This window comes from Alligator mississippiensis, chromosome 4 (assembly GCF_030867095.1).
Source record: "Alligator mississippiensis isolate rAllMis1 chromosome 4, rAllMis1, whole genome shotgun sequence".
Taxonomy (NCBI): domain Eukaryota; kingdom Metazoa; phylum Chordata; order Crocodylia; family Alligatoridae; genus Alligator; species Alligator mississippiensis.
In genome coordinates, this window is record NC_081827.1 from 164,449,363 (window position 1) to 164,459,452 (window position 10,090).

A 10,090-nucleotide genomic window follows, 5' to 3' on the forward strand; every position below is an offset into this window, starting at 1 on the left:
CAGAGGGACCTGGGGACAGCCATTCCCCGGCTCTATGCTATCATTTGGCTTTAACATCCTTATCTAGAGAAATCTTCTGTGAGCAGATCAAGAGATTCCAGCAGGAATGCAGCATCTCAGGGGCAGTCAGGCCTGAGCAGCCCCCACCCAGAGTCATGGCAGGCTGTTGTGCCAATGCCTAGCCACCCTCCCCAGTACCCCACAACAGATCCTAGCTAGCGGCACTCAGCTCCATTTTGGAAACAAAGTGGCGCTGCCAGTGATAGGAGAAGGACCCAGCATGACTGCAAGTCACCTGGTTCAAGGTCATTAATATCTGCTGACATGGAGGGCAGAGGCCAGCACCTCATTGCAAATCTAGAAGAAAATTGCCTTGCAGATGACATATGGCACAAGCGGCTCCTCATCACTGGTGGGGGAGGGCGTCTGCGCCTCTCCCTCCCCCCAGCACTAGCAATTAATCAGAGCCCTTCACCCAGGCGCTGCAAGCAGACCCTCCTCAAGGCCAGCACTGCACCCGTCCCCCAGAGCCTCAGGCCCAGGGATGGGTCTGTCCCAGACCAGCAGCAGACCGGGCCCTCTGGTTACAGGGGGAAGGCCATAAGCCAGGACCCACATGCACTCACAGCACAGCTGCACCTGGGTTTCATCTAGATTTATTTGGCAGTCACAGAGCAGCTTGGTCAAGGTGCCCCCCTACACCCCTCCTGCCAGGAGACAGCCCATGTCACCAGTCAAGATACCCTACCCCAGACGTCTCCTTCCCACCCATCTACCCCACATACCCCTGGGAACCAGGCAGTCTCCACAAAGGGTGACCTCCAGCCTCCATGCACAAACAAGATGACCCTATAGAGCAGGGATCCTGGTACCAGGGCAAGACCAGCACTTAACCCACCATGGGAGATGGTGTGAGGATTTGCAGAGATGCAGGAAGAAGGATAAAGGCCAGGCTGAACCTATTGAGCCCTCAAGCCACCCAGCAAGGATTTCCTTGCGAGGGACAGGGCAACACCCCCCCTCTCACCCTTGGGGGAAGGGAGGCATCACTCAGGCAGTCATTACAGCTAGACTCCCCTCATCCCACAGGCACCAGAGGGATAGGGTGTCAACACACAGCATGCCAGTCCCAGCTTGGATCCAGTGTTGCACTGGCCTGGATCTCCAGCCCCTGACAGGGGAACAAGCTCATCCTACAATAAGACAGAGACTTGCTCACAGTCACCTGCCATGGTGGGTTAAGTGCAGTATCAGGAGACACCAAGCACCTTCTTGTCCTGCTTTTCAAGGGGATGTCCCAGCAATTCCAATCTTATGACCAGACCCACCAGTACACACACCCTGCTTCTCCTCACCCAGTCAGTGCTCCTCATCCCCAAATCCCCTACAAACATCTCACAGTAACACACATTCAGCTCCCAATGCCCCATCAGTCTCATTCACAGGAAGAGCATGGCCCACCATGGAGCTAGCCACTGGGTTGTCCACTGACTTCTTCATCCTCATGGGCAGGGCACAGATCACCACAAGCTTTGGTTTCCATGCAAAGAGGAGCAAGCTAGAGAGCAGGGCTGGGGCAGGGCCCAGTTCATAAACCTTATGGGTCACAAAACATAGCCAACCCTACATGCCCTGCCCCACAAGTGATACCCATCCTGGCGGGGCTCCTGTATGCCAGCCTGGCCCCACCTCAAACCCTGCTGTTCCCCTTCAGAAACCACTGGCATCTCTCTGGGCTGAAGCAGCACATTGCTGTCATCCCCTCTGCCCCAAGGCTGGTTGTGGCACCGCAGCTCATGAGGCAGGAGGGCCCCGATGCCACAAAGAAAGCTCCCCCAGAGACAGGCACGTGGAGGATGCACATGCCATGCTGAGAGCCCCAGACAGAGCCAATGAGTCACAGGGGCCCTAGCTCAGCCCCTTCTCCCGGGTCCCACCCTGGCAAGCAGGGTCCCTCTGCACTGTCATATCCTCCTCCATGGTCCCCAACACCAGCAAAGAGCAGCCAGGGGGAGAAAACTGCCTGCCTAGAGACACCAGTCCCAGTAGGGCCTCCTGGATCTTAAGTGCTAAGTGCTCGTGGGGTGGGAGGTGCAGGCAGATGCCTGTGCTAAGAGGGCTGTTGGGGTCCTGGAGCATCCCCCACCATGGGAATTTCTGCCTTCATCCTTTGGCCTCCTCACACCCATGGTGAGAGCGCTGAGGACCCAGAGGCTTGCAGTTCCCTAACCATCACCAAGTCACAAACTGTACCCTATCAGAGACAATGCCATGGTTGTGCTTGCCAGGTTCCACCCCCCCACTCCCAACAGGGCACAGTAGGGGTTGGGCATCTTCCCACCTGCCAAGCATAGGACTTGGGTCCAGCCTACTGAAGCTCCTGGGCAGGAAACAGAAGGCGCCTATCATACCAGCTCATGGTACAAGCCCATGTCAAACAGGCTGCCGGCCTCAGTACCGACTACCCTGAGCAACAGGAACTACAAACTGTAAGCCCATGTTCCCTTGGGCCCAGTGGTACAGATGCCCCTCCAGCTACACTAGTCCAGCCCTGGGCTGACCAGTTAATGCCACCGAACCTGCCTCAAAGCTGGCCTGCTGCCTGCAGCAGTGCCCAGGGCCACAGCCCTCTCCTGGCACATGGACTGGTGCCTTTTTCTCACCAGGAGCTGGGCTCTCTCACCGGGTTTCACACAGACCCACCCAGGGAGCCTAAACAGGACCCTGAAGTACAAGGCTCACCACACTAAGGACAGAGTGGTTTAGCTTTGCCCTCCCACAACAGACCATCCATGGGGTGTCTGGCTCAGTCCATGACCCGCAATACCCATCTGAGACAGGTGCATGCTCATAACATGGCCCTGGGGCACAGCTGAAGGGACAGGCACTGCTGTTCCCAGTGCCAAGGAGTAGAGGGAGTGGGGCCTGATGGTTAGGGGCAGGGAGATAGGACTCCAGGGTTCCTTCCACAGCACTGGGAGGTAGACAGGCCTAGGGATCAGTGCTCAGGACCTTTAAGCAGGAGGACAGGGCTCATGGCTGGGTCCTGGTAGCTGCACAAGGACCAGGGATGAAGAAACAAGTCTCCACCTCTCCATCTGAGAATGGGGAGAGTTAAATCCCCACACAGGGAACAGGCCCAAAGGTCAGAGTCAAGAGACTCCCAAGGGACGCAGCTAAGAATAGCTAGGCCTGATGCCACAGGCAGCTCTCAGAGCGTGCCCGACATCCCAACCTGCCTGGGCACAGAGAGATCAGAGCCTCCCCCACCCCGGAAATATAAGGGGACTTTCGAAGGCAGTGATTCTCAGCTGAGGTGCTGCAGCCCCCTGGGGTGCCTTGAGGCTCTCTCAAGGGTGCCATACAATATTAGCGCTGTTAGGTGTACAAACATGATTCATAAGACAAACCCAGAGATTTCAACTGGGAATTCATAGTGTTAAAACCATTCCGACTTATTGTGGTCTTCCCGAGTCCTCTGCAATAGAAGAATGGCTCTTATATTTCGTGGTCAAAAGCAAAACAAGAATGAAAATTAAGAGCTGACATTTTCCAAGGGGAGTCTAACAAGGTTGAGAAATGCTGTTCTAGGGCACCCAGGCCCAAAAGGGATCAGTACTAGTCACTTCCCCCACCCCAGAATGCAGCCACCTCTGGCCAGTGCACATGGTCAGTACTTTAGGAACAGGGCTGGCCCACCTGCAGGAAGGAAGCAGACAGACTCGCCTGTTCACACACCCACTCAGGACTCTTCCACAGGAGGAGGGAAGGAGAAGCATCTGCCAGGGTGTGACAAGAAGGCAAGTCCCAAGTGTTGCCCAGGGCTAGGAAAAGGTGCCCCATGCAATCTAGGAGCTCATATAGTGGGACCCTGCAGAAAAGCCACATAGACACTGCCAGGCCCTGGCAAAAAAGACTACCCAATGCCAGCACTCCAGCACTCTATCTGCAGCTAGTTCCTTGGTGCAGGGCATTGAGAATGTCACAGGACCCTGACCTCTGACTCAACATTCAGACCCTCTGGTCAGACACTCCCCAGACATTCTCTGGTGGACCCCACCCCCCATCCCTGCTCACAGGCCATGATCCCCGCTTCCCCCACAGCAACACAATGTGTTCCCAGCTCCAGCTGCTGCAAGGTGCACCCTGAGATATAGCCCTGAGGCGGAGATACCTGCCTGAGTCTGCAGAGAGCCTAGCTTCCCAGCATCCCTGGACAGAGTGGGGGAGCCCACTTGGAAACTTAATGATAATTCCAATGCCAACAATCACATTAACTCTTCCACTGCTGAGCAGCTTGGCAGAAACAGCCAGCTGTGCTGATTGTATGTCACTCCTCCAATCTACACCCCCTGCAGCCCTGCACAGCCCACAGGCACCTGTCCCCTGGTACCTGCCATCAACATCAAGATCTGGGCTGTAGGATTACCCCCTATAAGTAGCCCACTGTGCTGCATGAGCTGTCAACTGAGCAACAGAGCACCAAGCCAACGCAGTGTAGCCTTCCAAAATGCCCTGCTCTCTCTGTGCTCCAATTTCCCCATCAGGACCTCAGGGGCATTGCTAGTGCCAGCATCGAGCTGCCGGAAACAGTCCTGGTGCTAAAAGAACAATGAATTATGCTGTCGGGGAGGCCTGCTCAGGGCAACCCAGTTCCATGACCCAGGAGGCCGAATGCCCCCCATGCCCACCTGTTTCAGGCAAGACAAGGACCTCAGCCACAGCTTTCTGCAGGGAGTGTGCCTTCCCTGCAGCAGTTGCTCTAGCCCTGAACTCATTTTCTTCAGCCCTGACCTGTGGCACAGTTACCAGGCTCTGCTTAGCAGGTCAGAAACTGAGGGGAGGAGAAGCTGTTGCGAGACCTGAGGACCCAGGCAGAATCGCTGGGCACTGCTCAAGTCAGCTCCCTGGTCTCAGCAAGGCTCCCTCTGGCAATCAACCTACTCACTTTAGCTGGCAAGCAGCAGGGGCAGAGCCCAGGGCCCAGATCACATCCAAGGCCCCTCCAACTCTCAAATGCAGGCTGGAGCACCTGGCCAGGCTCCCTGTACACAAGGGCTGCAGTCACACAAGTGTCATCCTGCACTAAGGGAAGGATCAACCCCACGTGGGAGCTTGGGGGAGGCAGCAAGTGGAGGGGGTGGGGCAGAAGGACACCCCCCCCCTTTCCTCTTTCCCCTGCACTGTTTGTAGCTGCGCCAGTGGATTGTCAGCTGCAGAGAAAGATTACTTCCTCCTGGGAGAATTACCTCCTCCAGCGGCAGGTTAGCACTGAGCTGTGCCAGGAAGCGACACAGACCCGATTCCCCACAACCCTTCTCCTGGGATGCAGCCCAATCCAACCCCTTAAATAACTCTGCAGATAAACAGAGCACAGACCCATGCTCTCGTGCCTGGCACCCAGGGGGCATGCAGCAGGGAAGGCAGCTCTCCCCAGACCAGCCCAAAGTCTACTCCGCACCATGTGACTGCTCTTTGGGACAGGGACCGTTCAGCTGCCTGGCCTGCACAGCACTTGTCAACCCCAATGCAGGACAAGATCAGAACCCAGCCAAACAGTAATGCTGCCAGCAAGAGGACCCCGGTGCCTCCAGCCACGGGTCCAGCAGAAAATCCCCATGGCTCCTGCTTCAGATCCCCAACACTGTCAGCTGCTGCACAGGCCCAGCCTCAGACAGATCCGATTAACTGTAACCACATAGAACTGCTCCCCTGCTCACGGCCGTGTGAACCCTGCTGGATTCATTTCAGAAGTGCTGTTATGGGGTTTCCTCTGCTTATCAGGCCAACAGCTCTTCCTTCTCCAAAACTTCATCCTAAAGAGGCAAACCCTCCTTGCCCTGCACCCTGCCTATCTGTCCACACCTCCCCAACCAGCACAACCACAGAGGGTGACAGGGTTCCCCGAGTCATTGCGCAGGCACCTCTGGAAAGCAGTGTCAGGCCATTTAAAGATCATGCCAAGCCGGGGAAAGTGACACACCAACAAAAGCGGCACTTCGAAACCTTCAAAAGCACAGAGGCCCCGTATCGCCACACCCACAGCCGTCGCTCTGGCCAAGGCAGAGCAGCAGGAGCTCCCCACCGCTTAACCTCACGTAACACCAGCAAAAGGGGAAGCGTGCTGAGGCGCAGCAATGGCTCACGGCTGGACGGGGCCTTAAAGGGGGGAGGGGGGGGGAATAAAGGAGCAAAAAAGTTCTCTGCAAAAAGTGCTTAGCTGGGAAAGGAGAGCCAGCTGGAGAAGCACTCAACCAAGGCACTCCAATGCATTGCAAGGTGTTTGCATGGAAATTAAGGGCTTGATGGAAAGCCTGGGATTTCCCGGAAAAAGGGCTACTTATACTTACCCTCACCCCAAATTCCAGAGGAGCCAGAGGAGGGGAGACCAGAGGAGGCAGTGGATGAAGGGCGGGGTGGGGTGGGGGTGAACCAAACACTACCACTGAGAAGCCCCTGGAGGCTATTAACCACACCAGCACCCCCCACCCCGCCAGGATGCAGCCAGGAAGGGGAGCATGGGGAGGGGGTGACAGCTGGGAATGCGTAGCCACAACCTGCTGCAACAGTTGGGTGCGAACACTTGGGGCTTGGGGGAGGGGGGCGCAGGACAAGGGGATCAAGCCACGCATGCTCCCCCGCGGAAAACCACCCCAGCCATGCTCACTCCCCCCTCCCCCAAGCAGCACAATAGCAGCGTGCCTCCCCCCGCCTGCCCCCCAGCCCCCCCATCTATGGTCACAACGCCTGAGTGACCGGAGCAGCGGGCCCTGTCACTTGGGGAGAGGAACCTGGGCTGCATTTGCAGCAAATCCAAACAAACTGGCAGGGTGCAAGTGGGGGGGTCTGCAATGTGCGCTAGGATGTGGAGTCTGGGGGGGAAAGGAGAGAGACTCCCTCTCCCCAGCCTCACCCCGCAGGAAGCGCCCCCCCCCCAGCGCACCCAGGGGAAAGTTTGCGAAGAAGGCGGGCGGAGCCGGGAGTTACCTTGCAGAGAAAGGAGCGGGCGCCTCCCCGGCCCTGCGCGACTCAGGCACCCGCGTGGCGTGCAACCCGCGGCCGCATCGTGCCCAGCCCAGCCCCGGGCCTCGCTCCGGCGGCGGCGGCGGCGGCAACGGCGCGGGGCAATGGGACGCGGCGCTGGCGGGGCGCGCGCTCAGCGCGGGGCGACAGCAGCCATTGCCCGTCATGTGCTTCGGCTGAAACTTTACACTGGGCGGGGGGGAACGGGCCGCGCGGGGACACGCCCCCTGCCCGCAGCCAACCAATGGAGAGCGGGGGGCGGGCCCGGTCGCTGCCGACTAACCCTTTGAAGTGTCTAGACCTCCCGAGGGGAGGGGAGGGGAGGGGCTTCTTAAAGCGGCAGCTCATTTTTTTTTTTTTTTTTTTTTTGAGTGGGGGCGGTGAGGGGGGAGTTGGGGAGGGAGGGAGGGACGTCTGGTGGCTCGGGCTGGGAGTGTGGACGCTTGGGTTCACACCCCAGCTGGGCCCCTACACCTGAAGTCACCTCGCACCCTGCCTCAGTTTCCCTACCTGTCAAAGGGCCCCAGGAGGCTGCAGGGAGGATGCCCCTAAACGGCATCGGGCCCCTCAGCCACCGGGCCCCTCAGCCACCGGGCGCAGGAGACAAGACCCTGGTGTGGGAGCAGCTGGGCCCTGCTTTCCTAGCCCCGGTGCCCAGGAGTCAGCCAGTCCCCATCGGGGCATCTTGGGTAACAGCCTCCTTCCCGGCCCTGCGGGGACCCTGTGACGTGGCGCCCGTGTTAGCAGCGCTCTGGACTCCGTGACCCAGGAAGTCCCATCCCATCCCGTGCTCCTTCCAGCGCTCTGCCAGACGCAGCCTTGGCTCCCAGGTCAGGCCACGGCGCCGGTGCTCCACGCCCAGCCCCACGGGGCCCACTCCCCTGCACGCTGGAGGCCTGGGGGCATCTGCCTGTGCCTGTGCCCTCTGTGACATGGCTCTCCTTATCAAAGGAAATCCTCTCCCCTGGCCTTGCACGCACATGCGCTCCCTGCCCCTTATCTGCTCTTCGCTGGGTTATGCTCTGCTCCCACGCAGGAGGTGGGTTCTGGTGCCCTGCTCCTGGTACCAGCCAACTTCAGGCTGCAGACACAGAATCCAAGCCCAGTACCAGCTGGAGGAGGAAATGTCCCACCGTAGAGGCCCCTCTGCAGCAGAGATACTCAAAGCCCGGCCCCCAGCCGACAGGCTGAGCTCAAACCAGAGCAATGCATCTGAGACATTGAGGCCTGGTTGCCCTCTGGAAGTCACTGGGAGTTCCCAGTCATCCTGGCTAGTACCCATGGCGGGCACGGAGCCAACTGAGACGCGCGGTACAGACTGGTCCCACACCCCCACATTTGCCATGTGGAGCTTGGGGCAGGATCCAGTGTCTGCCCACGGCAGGCCCCAAGCCAAACGAGACTGTGAATCAGGCAGATGGTGCTTTGTAAGGGGTTAACTCTGCTTGACTGCGAAAGGGGAAGAAGTAAAGAAAAAAAAACAAATCTCTGTGTTTCAGTGCTGGCTACCTCTCCCCCTCTGAGAAGCTGGGCGCAGGGTTAAGGCACCAAGAGGCAGGAGAGGGTAGCCTCCTTCCTCCAGTAGCTAGGAGATACTGGTGCCTTGCGTGGCACCCTACCACCCCCACCCTGTACCTGCTTCCCACCCGCCCCAGGCTAGCCCCCATGGCACTAGGACAGCTGCGTTCTCACTTGTCTGGGCGCAAGGCGCACTGTTGTTCTTGTCTATTAATTGCCGGTAAGGGACCGGAAACTCAACTGAAGATGGAGAAGGGGGCGGTGCAGAGGCCTCAGCCCCTGATTGATGGGCTGGTGTCTCTACCAGGAGCCCCTAGGTCCCGGCTGATACATGCAGGACAGGGGGAGGGAGGGCATTTCCAGCAATGTCCTGGTCTGGCAGGGTGTGAAGGACTGGGGGTGTGAAGCCAGGTGCCTCACCCACTGCTACCCACCACCCACTCTCTGGGAGACAGCGGGTGACAAGGAAGAGGAAAGCCCCCTGCCTGGGTCTGAATGTGCTGGGCCCTGTGGGCTGAGGTCTGGTGCCCACAGTGGACCACTTAGCTAAATGCTGGAGGTGACAGCTGAGCCCACTGTCCAGGTGGCACACACTGTGGGCACTGTCATCGCCAGACAGGTGAGATTACCCTAGCGACTCCCTAGGTCAGTGCACTCTGCCCCTGCCCATTTCCACAGGAGATGGAGCCTGGCCCCAGTTCAGATCTCCACCCTGGCAACTCCCTTCCCTCCACTGAGACTCCCCCAGCCAGTTTTGCGGCCTTCTGGGCTCCTCACACTCTGTCCCAAGATATCACTGCATAGCCTCATTCCACACCAGAGGTGGCTGCATTTTACTGGCCAAAGAGAGACCCCAAGGCTCATGGGCAATCCATGGTACTGCATGCAAGGAACCTGTGCTGGAAGGACAGGACAGCGGCTGCAAAGCCAAGTGCTCAATGATGGTGGAAGGACAGTCGCATGCACAGGGGCTGACAAACGGGTGCGGGGCACCCTTAATTCCTTGCATTGCTACCAGCCCTGCCCACAAGACAGCCAGGGCAGACAATGGAGCTAGCAGCTGCAAGGAAGCAGGCTCTGCTACAGTCTAGGTTATGGTAATACCTAGAAGCTTCCACAGAGACCAAGCTTCTTCCTTCTCCTTGCACCAGCAGGCACCTACTGAGATTATGGTCCCGGTGGCGCTAGGCACTGCCCAGACTAAGCCTCAGCTCAAGTCAGGACCTCCATCACACTGTATACTGCTCTGACACGGAGTGAGACAGCCCTGGGCCCAAATAGCTAGAAGTCTAAACAGACAAAGGGTGAGAGTGGAAACTGAGGCACAAAGCAGGGCTGGATCCTTCTGGGTACCCAGTGTGGCTCACCTGGTCCTGCTGACACCACTGCATCTGGCTGGAGGGGCCTGCCCCTGCATCCTAGAACAGAGAGCCCAAGCCCCGAGCATTCAAAGACCCTGGAACCGTGCACTGGGGAGTGTCTGTTCTGCCCAGAACAAAGTGCCTGTGGGGTCCAGCAACTCCACACCCTGCCCTTGTAATGGAGCTGA

The 10,090-nt window shown here is 58.3% G+C and overlaps 1 protein-coding gene across 2 annotated transcripts in view; it reads right to left on the bottom strand.

The window, feature by feature from the left end:
- RARA (retinoic acid receptor alpha) overlaps positions 1 to 7,176 on the bottom strand; it is a 92,512-nt gene extending 85,336 nt beyond the window's left edge. The window contains exon 1 of one of the 2 annotated variants that reach the window (XM_014604740.3): positions 6,988 to 7,176. The gene's annotated coding sequence lies outside the window, so the exon portion shown is untranslated. The remainder of the gene's footprint in view (positions 1 to 6,987) is intronic. The other variant, XM_006270780.4, reaches the window with a different exon arrangement.
- Positions 7,177 to 10,090: the final 2,914 nt, after the last annotated feature.